This window comes from Triticum aestivum, chromosome 2B, assembly GCF_018294505.1.
Source record: "Triticum aestivum cultivar Chinese Spring chromosome 2B, IWGSC CS RefSeq v2.1, whole genome shotgun sequence".
In the NCBI taxonomy this organism is placed as follows: domain Eukaryota; kingdom Viridiplantae; phylum Streptophyta; class Magnoliopsida; order Poales; family Poaceae; genus Triticum; species Triticum aestivum.
In genome coordinates this window covers 809,669,924-809,682,401 of record NC_057798.1, presented here as the reverse complement: position 1 = coordinate 809,682,401, position 12,478 = coordinate 809,669,924, and the positions used below count along the sequence as shown (strand labels likewise).

General features: G+C 47.9%; 1 pseudogene; it reads left to right on the top strand.

Annotated features, from left to right (window-relative positions):
• LOC123039759 (26 kDa endochitinase 1-like) overlaps window positions 1-11,703 on the top strand; it is a 31,077-nt pseudogene extending 19,374 nt beyond the window's left edge.
• Window positions 11,704-12,478: the final 775 nt, after the last annotated feature.

Here is a 12,478-nt window from a genome sequence, read left to right as displayed (position 1 = left end):
TAATCCTTGTCTAGCTTGCACCAGGCCGATGGCAGCGGCAGCCATGGACCTCGTTACATGCTTCCTTTAGGCAGCATCGCGGCTACTCTCCTTCTTCGGTTTTATCCGGGTGTGCCATTATCTTTTTGGACCGTCAGTTGTGGCGCTCCGGTGTCATACCCTCCCCGAAGGCATTTTCTAGGAGTCCACGGTTGGTCGGGCGCAACATCGTCTCTTCGTGACGTCTTTGTCTTGTTGCGAGCTTGGAGTGGGTTGTGGTGGTGTCATTGTTCTTTTGCATTGTTGTATCCTTCCTCGGGTGTGTGTGGTATGGTGTCAAGTTGTATGCATTGAGTTGTATGATCGTTGCTTTATTTATAAAGCAGGGCATGTGCCTTTTTTAGGTAAAAAACAACTCAAGTTCACGGCAACATGCACAAATATTCACACGCAAATTCGCAACACAACCACTCAAATGGTTGCGGATGCCTAGTGTAGGAGAGCAAGAAGGGTGGAGTAACGGGGAAGAGGTCAGCGCGGTCCTTGCTGAGGAGGATATGCCAACCGGAGTTGGACAGCTATGGCCCTGGCGCGAGCAAGGCACGATGATGGGAATTGGCAAAAGTGGGATAACGGCTAGCGAAAGGAGGGTGTTGCCGGAGCGCCATTTTTGATGGGCTAGAGGTGGCGGAGTCTAGCTTTGGCAGTGCGGAGGTGGCCGAGGGTACAAGTCAAAGGCCAAAGGTAGCCAGTTGGGGTCTGGTCGAATCAACCAATGGACATTGTTTATAAGAGCGTCCAACTTTGGACGTTGTCGGTATTGGCGTCCAGCCCTAGATGTTGTTATTTCTAGCGTCTTTCCTACTTTTCAAATTTCTCATTAATGTTTTATTAGTTTCCGAATTCTGGAATATTAATTATCAATAATAAAAAATTCGGCTTGCTTGGCCGGTCCATCTAGCAACGTTCTTTTTTTTTGCGGGAAAAACTTCCAATCTATTCATCTTCAATCATGGTAATACAACGAATACTAAAAATAATAAAAATTACATCCAGATCCGTAGACCACCTAGCGACGACTACAAGCACTGAAGTGAGCCGAAGGCGCGCCGCTGCCATCGCCCCTACCTCATCGGAGCCGGGCAAACCTTGTTGTAGTAGACAGTCGGGAAGTCGTCGTGCTAAGGCCCCATAGAACCAACGCACCAGAACAGCAACCGTCGCAGATGAAGAGTGTAGATTAAAAGGATCCAACCTAAAGACACACGAACGAAGATGAACGACGAACAGATCCAAGCAAATCCACCAAGGACAGATCAGCCGGAGACACAACTCCACACGCCCACCGATGATGCTGGACGCATCACCGGAACGGGGGCTAGGTGGAGAGACCTTTATTCCATCTTCAGGGAGCCGCCGCCGTCTCGCCTTCCTGAGCGGGACGCAAACCCTAACAAAGATCGAAAAAAGATCTAAAAACGGAACCCTCCCACCGGCAAGGGGCGAGATCCACTCCGCCTCCATGGCCCTAAGGCCACCGGAGACGGGACAGACCGGCGCCGGCGCCGGCGGGAGGCAGAGTACCCTAGCTTTTTGGAGGGGCGGCTGGCTAGGTCAAAGGAGCGCGTATATTCATCTAGCAACGTTCAGGTATAGTTGGTCCCATGGAATATTATTTCACTCGATCGTGTGGTCACTAGAAAGATAAAATTGCTTTAGTGTAACATAAATTAGTTTAAAATGCCGCAGTTAGTTCTTGTGGAGGCAGTGTTTTTGTTCGTTTGCTTGGTGAGTTGTGATGGGTGCTAGATCTCAGGTTCATGATGTGATTGAGCACATCCGTGACGGCCGCGTGGTCTCGGATGAGCGGGTCCTTTGACAATGCTGGCAAAAATATCATTTTTTGTAACATGGTTTCGACCCAGCAGGTCCTTCAACGATGTTGGCACCACACTGGTGTTAGCGGTACGGTCTGCGTTGATCTTTAGCAGGTACATCGACCAGCGACCGGCAACCGTGTCATCAACTCGGTGACATCTTTCATCGTAAAGAAAGATCTCGCTCACACCTTTGTTTTTGGCCCTAATGGAATTTGTTGGGCCTAGAGAATGGTTCCCATGCAGATGCAGGGACCAAATCAAACATGCGTTTTGTTCTTAGAAATAATAGTCAAACATGCTCTTTCAAAAACAGTCTTGTATAGTATCTTGATAGTACAAAAAGGCATGAATACAACGCCACACGTCCTAGGACACCACTGCCAAGTCCGAGATGGATGAGGGTCTTTACTCAGAACCCTGACACGGAACCATAACAACGTCCTCAAGAGGAGAAGATGCTCACAGACACCGCAGCTGTTGGCACCAAGGCGCAGAGCTTTCGCTCAGTAGCTCGCCCATGTCACCACAAGGCACCCAGGATAGCCATGATGTGCATCACCCTTCAGCTTTGAATTTGGGCCTCCCTATTGTCCACGACAGAGTGCTAACCCGAGCCACCCGCCACTGCACCCCTCACCACCCACACGGATGAGAGGCCAAGCCAGCACTGGCACCATGATGTCTGCCGGAGAGCGAACCATGCAGGCCATAGGGCCGCTGCCCCGACATCCATGCCCTGCGACACCGCGTACCATCCACGTTACATCACACCAACCCCGGCTGGAAGAGTAGACAGCAATCCTTCCACTTCTAGCCCAGTATCAGTGTGCGGGTCTGGGTCTGTACCTCAATGGTAGGAGGCGCGGACGCCTATGTCCCCATCTAGTTCTAATGGACCATAGGGGACATGCCATCAAGACCACCGCCGGCCGCCGCTTAAAGCCCTCTGGCCTAGACAAGGCGAGTTCGAGCGACACCAACTCTGAGGCCATTGCACCAACCCTTAGGACATCGAAGCAATATGAGGACCGCCACCACCGGACCAGACCCGACCTCACCTACCCGAAGCACCAGCCCCGATCTGCCTTGGGCCTAGATTTGGGCCGCCCAAGCATAGACCCTAGATCTGAGCCTCCACCATCGCAGATGCGACCGGCACCACCAGCACCTGCCCAGCCCCACATACTGTCGGTTTGGAACTAGGAGAAAGGAGGTCATCATCCGCCACCCCTCTCCGCTGAGGCCCTGACCAGTAGACTGAGCGAGCAATAAGGCACCACCATTGCAGGGACGCGGAACAACAGCTTCTGGCCCATGCCGGTTGCTATCCAGATCCGACCCTGGCAGCCAGGTGCGCTCCACCCTCCACGCAGCCCAACATGCCCCAGCCATGCCTGCGCTTAAACTCCACCTGACAAGTCGACGCGCCGTGTCACCCTACAGTTTCTTGGTATTTATTATCAAACTAACAAAATGCGACTAGGCAACTGTAAGAGACTCGATGAACAAATAAGGTATCGTGAAACAACGGAAGAACAACGGGGTTCAAGTAGCCGCCTCCTCTAAAAAATTAGGGTTCATCCGCCTCCCGCTGGCGCCGCCAGCGGTCCGCATCATCTCCGGTGGCCTTAGGGCCATGAGGGCGCGGTGGATCTCGGCATGCACTTGCCGGCGGGAGGGCTTCGTTTATAGATGTGTTTCTGAGTTTTGTCAGGGTCTGTGTCCTGCTCAGGAAGGCGAGACGGCCACGGCTCCTTGAAGATGGAATAAGGTTCTCCCCGCCTAGCCCCCGTTCTAGTGGTGCATCTAGCATTTTCGGTGGGCGTGTGGAGGTGTGTCTCGGGCGGGTATGCCTTTGGTGGATTCGTTTGGATCTGTTTGTCGTTCGTCTACGCTCGTGTGTCTTCAGGTTGGATTCTTCCGATCTACATTATTCTTGATATGCGACGGTAGCTGTTCTGGTGCGCCGGTCCTATGAGGCCTTAGCACAATGACTTCTCGACTGTCTACTACTACAAGTGTTTCCTGGCTTGGGTGAGGGGAGGGTGATGACGGTAGTGCCTCTTCAGCTCGCTTAAGTGCTTATAGTCATCGCTAGGTGGTCTATGAATTTGGATGTAATTATATTATTTCCGATGTTCTCTGTACTGCCATGATTGAAGATCGAATATTTTTCATCATAGATAAAAAACAAATAAGGTATCGTGTCCACATACGTGGCAATGTAGAGTAGCCCAACAACATACAACCACATATAGGCTCAGCTCTGTGGCCGGCATTGACGTTAGTGGTTGATTATTAGTGGCCCACCAACAGGACTGATACTCCTACCATACCCTACCCCGCTTCCTTGCCTGCCGTGAGAATCATTGATCGATCTTATCTAGCAAGACTATTTCAGTTTTTTTAGGCTAAAACTACAAGATTTTGCAATGCTTTTTTTGTTTGTCAGAGTTACAAGTGTTTACTTTATGCACGAACAGTCCTTCTACACAACACAAAGTTGCAGAGTATTATATATTTCTGTAGCAACAAGTTAGTCTCATAGTTTACGTTTCTTTGCAAGGATATCCCAATACGCCTTCATCGCGCATTCACTAATTTATCAGTGGAACGTGGTTGATCGGCCCATTTTGCCTATTTATGAGAGCAGATCTGGTCACATGGTCCTGCGTAGTAAGAGAAAAGTATGTTTTTGGTCTCTCAAGTTCTCAAAAAGTATAGACTTGGTCCCTCAAGATTTTTGGTATACATTTGGTCCTTTAAGTCTCAAAACCGGATAAGTTTGGTCCTAAACCAGATTTTGAGCACATTGACCAGGTTTGACCGCCAAAAAACCGCCCGATGAATAGTAATTTTGGAAAAAAAAACTTCAAAAAAATCTATTTTTTTTTGGGATCCAGTATGCTTACATGCGCAAGGTGTGACCAACTTTTCGTGCTCTTTCGACACTCAAGGATTATTTTTTTATTTTTCTGAATTTACTATTCATCAGACAGATATTTTTGTTTTTTTGCCACGAGCTCCTCGAGTGCCAAAAGGGCACGAAATTTTGTTCGCATCTTGCGCATGTAAGCATATTCGAGCCTAAAAAATTTCAGATTGTTTTGAAGGTTTTTTTAATATTTTTTTCGAATTTACTGTTCATCGGCGGTTTTGTGGCGGTCAAAACCGGTGAACGTGCTCAAAATCTGGTTTAGGACCAAACTTATCCGGTTTTGAAACTTGAGGGACCAAATGTATACCAAAAAATCTTGAGGGACGAAGTCTATACTTTGTGGAAACTTGAGGGACCAAAAACATACTTTTCTCGCGTAGTAATGAAGAAGATAAGGGAAATTTGTGGCGTGCCATGCAGCAGAATTCAAACGATGAGCAATGAGTGAGTACAATGGCGTTGCACGCACCTTTCTCCAGGCACACCACAGATTTTCCACACACACGATTGTTCTAGTATAAAGGCACACCACGACTTTCTCCACACAAGGCCTATAAATGGCGGAACTTGGGCGCCATAATCTATCAGGCACCACCGAAGATCGATCATGAAGCCATACATGTCCAAGCTATCCTGGCCATGGTTCTGGCGGCAGCACTCGCCACAGCCGTGAACGCCCAGCAGTGCGGCTCCCAGGCTGGTGGTGCGAGGTCCACAAACTGTCTCTGCTGCAGCCAATTCGGGTACTGTGGCAGCGGCAGCGCGTACTGCGGTGCCGGCTGCCAGAGCCAGTGCAGCGGCTGCGGCCCCACCCCTCCCGGCCCCAGCCCCGGCGGGGGCGTGTCGTCCATCGTCTCCAGGGACCTCTTCGACCGGCTCCTCCTCCACCGCAACGACTGCCAAGAGGCCCGCGGGTTCTAGACGTACGACGCCTTCCTCGCCGCCGCCGCCGCGTTCCCGTCATTCGGCACCACGGGGAGCATGGAGACGCGGAAGCGGGAGGTGGCAGCCTTCCTCGGGCAAACTTCCCACGAGACCACCGGCGGGTGGCCCGCAGCGCCCGACGGACCGTACGCGTGGGGCTACTGCTTCAAACAGGAGCAGGGCTCACCGGGAAGCTACTGCGAGCCAAAGCCGGAGTGGCCGTGCGCGTCCCGCAAGAAATACTACGGGCGCGGCCCCATCCAGCTCTCATGGAACTACAACTATGGCCCGGCCGGGCGTGCCATCGGAGTGGACCTGCTCAACAACCCGGACCTGGTGGCCACCGACGCCACGGTGTCGTTTAAGACGGCGTTGTGGTTTTGGATGACGGCTCAGGCGAACAAGCCGTCGTCCCATGCCGTGATCACAGGCCAATGGACCCCATCGGGCATGGACAACGCTGCTGGTCGGGTGCCTGGGTACGGCGTCATCACCAACATCATCAACGGCGGGCTCGAGTGCGGTAGGGGGCAGGATGACCGTGTTGCTAACCGGATCGGGTTCTACAAGCGCTACTGCGATGTCCTCGGCGTAGGCTATGGTAATGATGGAGCTAGCTTCAACTAAGTGGAGTACCTGTTCCTTTGGTTTTCTTTTTCTTTAATCTACTAGTCAACACTGTACACTCTGTAGAGTTTTCTCGTACTAGTTTCTAGAGTTCTCTGTAACCTTATTTTGTAAGTCCCACTAGTGACTAGAGGGAGAACAGAGTACGAGATGAACTACTTTCCCCTTGTAATGGAAAAGACCAGAGAGTCAGCTCGTAGCAACCCAGCCAGCTTTCCCTGAGATTTGCTCGTTTGCCTCTTTGTCTTCTGATCTACAAGCCGATTCTACTCATCCCCCTGCATCAGTTGGTATTCAGAGCCCAGGTTCGAGTCCATGGCGGGTGGTGGTCGGAGAAATCGGAGCCGAGCCGGGCGGCCGCCGGCGGCTCGGGTTGATGCCGCAGATCTGGACGAGGAGTCCGGAGACGGGGCTATTCCCAGGCACCGGAACCTGCAGGACATCGATGCCAATTTGGTGGATCAGAACCAAGAGTTGAGACGGCAAGTTCAGGCCCTAGCGCAGCAAATGGCGGCCGTGCAGACGCAGATGGCTCAGATTGCTGTTGCTGCGCAACGGAGGGATATGCCAGAAGACCAGGGCAGTGAGTATGATTCGTCTGGCAGCGACGGCTCTCCCGCAAGCTCCCTGAGGCGTCCTGAAGTTAACCCCTTTCATGCCAGACAGCGACACGGACGGAATCGTGCTACTGCTGAGCGCGAGCACCGCAGGCGGCGCTGCTTTGGAGTTAAGTTGCCGGAGTTCTCGGGAGGGCTCTCTCCTGAGGATTTTATTGATTGGATAGATGAAGTTGAGCGTGTCTTTGAATATGCGGAGGTGCCAGAGGAGGAGCGTGTTCCTGCAGTTGCAATGCGACTGAAAGGGCGTGCATCTGTTTGGTGGAAAAATCTAGAGCAGAATCGTAGAGTTCGGGGCAAGCGAAAGATTGATTCCTGGGTTGCCATGAAGGAGAAGATGCAGAGAGAGTTTCTTCCATTTAATTATGAAGAATCATTATTCAGGCAACTCCAAAATCTACGACAAGGCACAAAAAGTGTGGACGAGTATACAAATGAATTCTATCAACTAGTATCACGCAACAATTTGAGTGATTCCAAGAGTCAACTGGTGGCAAGGTATGTTGGTGGTTTACGTCAATCAATCCAAGATGTGTTGTCCTTGCATATGAATTTTACAGTGTCAGAGGCATACCAGCGAGCCATCGCTGTGGAAAAACAGCAACAACGACCAGTTCCGACCACGGTCTAATAATTCTGCACCAACAAGGGCGGCGAGCAGCAGCGACCCAGGGCCAACAAGATCTGCCCCATTGCCTAAACGTGTCGGGGATAAGTCCAAGTCAGCAACAGCAAGAGGTACTTGTTTTAAATGTGGTTCTTCAGAACATTTACAAAGAGATTGCCCAAGGAACATCGGCAGGGAAGGTAAAGGATTAGTAGGTGACTATGATGAAGAGACAGAGCATCAAGGTGAACCTACATATGATAATTATGATGATAATGATGAGGTTGAGCTGGATGGAGATACAGGGGACATGTTAGTAATGGAGCGAGCTTTGATGATACCTCCAAAAGACGAAGATTGGCGAAGATGGAGCTTGTTCCACGCGCGCTGCACTATAGGTGGAAAAGTATGTCATGTTATTGTTGATAATGGCAGCTGGGAAAATACTATATCAGAGGAGGCAGTAAATAAACTTGGGCTTAAGAAGGAAAATCATCCTTGTCCTTATAACATGCGCTGGTTCAAATCTGACAAGGTATCGAAGGTAAAATTTCGGTGTTTGATGTCTTTCTCCGTTGGCAATAAATTCTTTGATGAGGTAGAATGTGATGTTGTTGATATGGAAGTTAGCCACCTAATTCTGGGAAGACCTTGGCAGTATGACCGCCATGCTGTACAGGATGGCCGTAAGCACACATATACTGTCATGAAAGATGCCAAAAATTTGTGTTTAACCCAGTGAAAGAGGATGAGTTAGTCAAATCCAAGAGTTCTGAATCATCACGCACCACAAGTCTCATATCTTGTAAGAAATTTATGCGTGAAGCAATAGAAGGAGGCGTATATCTGCTGCTGCTTTCAGAGCAGAAGAGTGAAGTTGGCATACCAAAGGAGGCACATGACTTATTGGAAGAATTTTCAGATGTCTTTCCAAAAGAGCTTCCTTCTGTATTACCTCCCATGCGAGACATTCAACATCAGATTGATTTAGTACCAGGAGCTAGTTTGCCAAATCGCCCGGCTTATCGAATGAATCCCAAAGAGTATGAGGAACTAAATCGTCAAGTGCAAGAAGTATTAGATAAATGTTTTATTCAACCTAGCCTAAGCCCATGTGCTGTCCCTGCACTCCTGACACCAAAAAAAGATGGTTCATGGCGCATGTGTGTTGATTCTCGAGCAATAAATAAGATAACGATTAAGTATCGATTTCCTATACCTCGACTCAATGATATGTTGGATAATTTAGCAGGGGCAGTGGTGTTTTCAAAGATTGATCTCAAGAGTGGGTACCACCAATTAAGGATCCGTCCAGGAGATGAGTGGAAGACGGCTTTCGAGACAAGAGATGGGCTTTATGAATGGTTAGTAATGCCTTTCGGTCTTTCTAATGCTCCAAGTACATTTATGAGGTTGATGAATCATGTATTACGACCTTTTATTGGGAAGTTTGTTGTCGTATATTTTGATGACATACTAGTATATAGCAGTAGCATGGAAGACCACCTGCAGCACTTGAGAGAAGTGTTATGCGCTTTACGGTGTGAGCAGTTGTATGCTAATCCAAAGAAGTGTGAATTGTTGGTCTCTTCAGTCAATTTCTTGGGGTTTATTGTGTCTGGAAGAGGCTTACAAGTTGATCCAAGCAAGGTTGAAGCAATTCTTAGTTGGCCAGCTCCACGCACATTAACTGAAGCTCGTAGCTTTCATGGGCTTGCTTCTTTTTATAGACGCTTTATTCGCAACTTCAGCACAATCATGGCACCTTTCACTGATTGCATGAAACGAGGTCGAGCTTTTGTATTAACGGAAGAAGCGAGGCAAGCTTTCGAGGAGATTAAGGCCAAAGTGGCATCTACTGATTGTCTAGCCTTGCCGGATTTTAACAAGTTGTTTGAAGTGGATTGTGATGCATCAGGAAAAGGAATTGGTGCTATTCTTAGTCAAGAATCTCGTCCTGTGTCTTTCTTCAGTGAGAAACTGACATATGCACAATTACACTATTCAACTTATGAAGCTGAGTTGTATGCAGTGGTTCGAGCATTGCAACACTGGAGGCATTACCTACTACATCAAGAGTTTATTTTGTATAGTGATCATGAAGCACTAAAATACATCCGAAATCAGCCAAACCTGAACCGTAAACATGCACGGTGGGCAAGCTTTTTGGAAGAGTATAATTTTGTACTCAAGCACAAATCTGGAGCACAAAACAGGGTGGCTGATGCACTGAGTCCCACAGCACAATGCCTAAGCATGATGAGTGTTCAAGTTATTGGTTTTTACAGTATTCCGGAGCTCTATACTACTGATCCCTTTTTCAACAAGATTTATGAGGCTGCTCAAGAAAGAAACTCTGCTGAATATACCATCCATGAAGGATTTCTTTTTCGTGGGGTTCAACTCTGCATTCCAAACAGCTCTGTACGTGACCTGATCATAAAGGAGATTCACAATGAAGGGCATCGAGGCCGAGACAAATCTGTAGAACTATTGCTGAAACAGTATTTTTGGCCCCATGCTCGACGAGATATGGAAAGGTTCGTGAAGAGATGTCATGTCTGTCAAGTTTCAAAAGGTACAGCTACGAATGCAGGTTTGTATATGCCCTTACCTGTACCTGATGCACCATGGATAGTTATAAGTATGGATTTTGTTCTAGGTCTCCCACGAACACAGCGTCGAGTGGACTCCATCTTTGTCGTGGTAGACAGATTCAGCAAAATGGCGCACTTCATAGCCTGCCGCAAGACATCTCATGCTAGTCAAATTTCTGTTTTGTTCTTTCGAGAAATAGTGCGGTTGCATGGTGTGCCAAGGAGTATTACCTCTGACCGAGACACCAAGTTCATGTCTCATTTTTGGCGATCGTTGTGGAGACAAATGGGAACTACTTTGAATTTCAGCACGGCTTATCATCCACAGATGGATGGTCAAACTGAAGTGGTAAATAGAAGCTTAGGGAAGGTGTTACGAGCTCTTGTAGGCGACAAGCTGAAACAATGGGACACAATTCTACCACATGCTGAGTTTACCTTCAATAGAACACCGAATCGTTCTACTGGACTATGCCCCTTTGAGATAATTTATGGTAGAGTCTCCAACGGAGTTCTAGAACTAGCACCTATACCTGCCATTGGAAAGAAAATTTTGAAAGCAGAGAATACGGTAGAAGAGATGGGCTCAATTTATAAACTTGTACATCAGCGAATACAAGAAAGCAATGCTAAATATAAGGCTGCAGCTGACCAACACCTTCGTCAGGTCGTGTTTGGAGAAGGAGATTTGGTATGGGCTATCCTCACCAAAGATCGTTTTCCCACTGGAGAATACAATAAGTTAAGTCAGAGGAAAATAGGACCGTGCAAAGTGATAAAAAAGGTTAATAACAACGCGTATTAACTGGAGCTACCTAGCCATCTACGGACTTCTGATGTGTTCAATGTTAGGCATCTTGTGCCATATCATCAGGAAACATCTGAAGTTCAGGTTTAAACTCGAGGACGAGTTCTTTGCAGGCCTGGGGAGGATGATGGAGATAGCTTCAACTAAGTGGAGTACCTGTTCCTTTGATTTTCTTTTTCTTTAATCTACTAGTCAGCACTGTACACTCTGTAGAGTTTTCTCGTACTAGTTTCTAGAGTTCTCTGTAACCTTATTTTGCAAGTCCCCCTAGTGACTAGAGGGAGAACAGAGTACGAGAGGAACTACTTTCCCCTTGTAATGGAAAAGACCAGAGGGTCAGCTCGTAGCAACCCAGCCAGCTTTCCCTGAGATTTGCTCGTTTGCCTCTTTGTCTTCTGATCTACAAGCCGATTCTACTCATCCCCCTGCATCAGGTAACAACCTCGACTGCTTCAACCAGAGGCCCTTCAACAATGGGCTCTCGGTGGGGCTTGCATCACAGTGACAACATACCAAGACCATGAGTGAGTCCTCCATGCATGGATGTATGAATCTGATAACCGATCAATAAGCTTCAGAAGTACTGTATGAGTAAATAAATGGATGAATAAGTTTCCCATTGTTGTGTGAGTATAAATGGATGAATAAATTCCACATTGTTGTGTGAGTATCTCTCGACTCGATGTAGATGTTTTGATCTACGAAGTTATGTTTCCCAAACCGGAATGAGGGGTAGAAAGTTGAATTTTATGATAAATATGGGCCAACACAAGTTCTTCATCTTCTAATGAATTAGCAAGGTTTTGCCTATTTGGAGACTCCAAGCGTCACCAAGAAGGGATTTGAGCCGATGGTTTTATTTTGATACGACACCAGCATTATTGTCAGAGCAATGCCGCCGTGATTCTAAAACCTACTACACAAAGGATGAGAGACGACAATCCCTTCCCTCCACCTCACAACAGCAGAGCAATAGTCAGAGCCGAAGGGGAGATGACATTGATCTTGTGGTGGCTACGATTAATATCTAAGGAGTGTTCTCTACAATTCAGGGGCAGAGCCAGTTTACAGAGATTGGGTTCAGATGTACACCACTGCTTATGTACAGATTATTACTAATTTAAATCTAGTTTTACCACATATAGTGAAACCAATAACAAATGATGAAATTTTTTAAATGATGTTAGTGAAGAAACTTCTAGTCCCTTTTTTAACCGAGCCGTTTTGCTTGAGGTGCAACAGAATATAGAAGGAGCCCACAAAATAACTACACCATGAGTTGTAAGAGCTTTGTATACCGCAGAGCCCAACAAGATTAACCCAAACAAAGACGCAGGATTTCATTTCAGTTAGTTCGAGTAGGCTTACATGACCACCATTAGCCGCCTCCCCTATCCTCGACTCCCTCCCTCCCAATGCCCTTCGTGCCGATCCGTTCTAGGAATTTGAGCCACCGTTGTCCCTCTCCTCGCCACCGCCGGAGCTCAGCTGGGAAAAACTC